Source organism: Penaeus monodon, unplaced genomic scaffold (genome assembly GCF_015228065.2).
Source record: "Penaeus monodon isolate SGIC_2016 unplaced genomic scaffold, NSTDA_Pmon_1 PmonScaffold_392, whole genome shotgun sequence".
Taxonomy (NCBI): Eukaryota; Metazoa; Arthropoda; class Malacostraca; order Decapoda; family Penaeidae; genus Penaeus; species Penaeus monodon.
Window position 1 is genome coordinate 20,613 of NW_023658692.1, and position 2,500 is coordinate 23,112.

The following is a 2,500-nucleotide window of genomic DNA, read 5'->3' on the forward strand; positions in this document are numbered from 1 at the left end:
TCTATACAGATATATATATATTAAATATATTATATAATAATATATATATATATAATATATATATATAAATAATATAATATAAAAATTATAGGGAGTATGTAGTATATATGAGTTTTATGTGTGCTTTTTTCTTTCTTTTATTTTTTCTTTTTCATTACTATTATATTTTTTTGAAGTCGAAGGCCTCCTGTTGGCATTTTAGTAATGTCGGGCGAAAGGGGCACCCTCTTTATTTTCCTTTTTTCAAAGCAGGTGGAAGGGCTAGAAATGTTCGCCCATTTTAAATTTATAGGGAAATTAATTGTTTTTTTTTTGAGGCCGGCAGCGTACTTCGAGCGGGCTTGTTTTATTGATGATACATGAGTCAAGACAACAAATTGTGAATCATTAACAGCTTGTTGATGTATTTAAAAATTAGCCCCGATTGCGCTAAAAATTTATAATAATTATTTTATGTTAAGAATATTTAACAATGAAATTCCCACTTTTAATTATTACATATTTATCTGCGGGGTTTTGGTTTTATCTACAATATGTTGAAGAAAAATTTTCCTTGTCCTCGTTTTTTTTTTTTTTTTTTTTTTTTTTTTTAATCCTCAGGGTTTGCATTTTTGCAACTACAACATTTTCCCCAGAAGTTTTCCCAAACAGTCTTTAAAAGCTTTTTTTTCGTTGCATTTTCCCGGAAATTAATTTCATTCTTTATTTTAACCAATAAAATAAAAGCCTTTTTCTTCGTTAATATCTTTTTTTTATATATATATATTATTATAATATATATATATATATAAAATATAAATATAATTTTTATATTATAATAACTATATATATATATATATATATATATTAATATATTAATAATTATATAAAATTTTTAAAATATACATGATATATATATATATATTAATATATACTTAAAAATATAAAAATTTAATAATGATATATATATTATATTTTAAAATATATATATATAATCATTTTATAATAAATTTAAATATACAATATATATATTATAGAATGTAAAGACATATTATATTTTATTTTTAAATTATATATATTTTAAATATATAATTATACATTTACAATATACTTTTAAAAAACACACACAACACAAACACACACACACACAAAACCCACACAACACCACACACACACCACACACAAAAACCCAAAACACCACCACACACACACACACACACAAAAAACACACCACACACAACAAACAACACACACACACCCACACACGCACGAAACGCACACACACACACAACACACAAAAAACACACACACACACACACCCAAAACACGCACATACACCCCAAACACACACACAAAAACCCACATATATATATTTTAAATAATATTTTATATATATATAAAATATATATATATATATTATGTATATATATATTATATATATATATATATATTTTATATAATAATATATAATATATATATTATATATATATCGGTGAGTGTGGTGGGTGTACATCATAAATGCAATATATAACCCCATATATGTGCACATTATTATTGTTATATACAACAAATGTTTTTTTATTGACTTTATAGAGAGAAAATAAATAGATAGATAGAACGTATAGATAACTGTGGAATTTGGTATAAAAATACCCCCAACACACACAAACAACACATCCAACCACAACACACCCCCAAACACCACACACAAGCAACCCCCACACACACACACACACACAACACACACACACCCCAAACCACACACACACAAAAACCACACATACGCACACGCACAGCACACGCACCGCAACATCCCCCCAAAAACCCACACACACACACACACACACCACCCCCATACACACACACACACAACACGCGCGCGCGCACGAACACCCCACAACACACACACACACCACACACACACAAATACATCATAATTATGTATATATATTAAATATATATTTATAATATAATATAATATTATATATAAAATTTATATTATATTATATATATATAATATATATATTATATATTATATATTATATATATATATATATATTTTATATATAATATATATATAATATATTAATATATATATATTATATATATATTATATATATATTGTTGTGTGTGGTTTGTTTTGGTGTGGGGTGTTGTGTGGTACATACTTGCAACAACATACAATACCACAAATATGTGCTAATTATGTTTATACCTACATAAATATATTTATCATTTACTTATATATAAAAATATAAAAAGAGATATATATAAATAAATAGTAGGGCGATATAGATTACATGATGAATGTGTATAAAAATACACGAAACCGCACACACCAAGCCACAAGACATGTAATATGTAGTATATTATATATTATATATTAAAATATATATAATATATTATATTATATATTATATTTATATATATATATTTGGGTGTTGTGTGGTGTGTGTGTGTGTGGTGTGTGTTGAATCATGTGTGTTTTGGTCCTTTATACATACTATATTTTTTCCACATA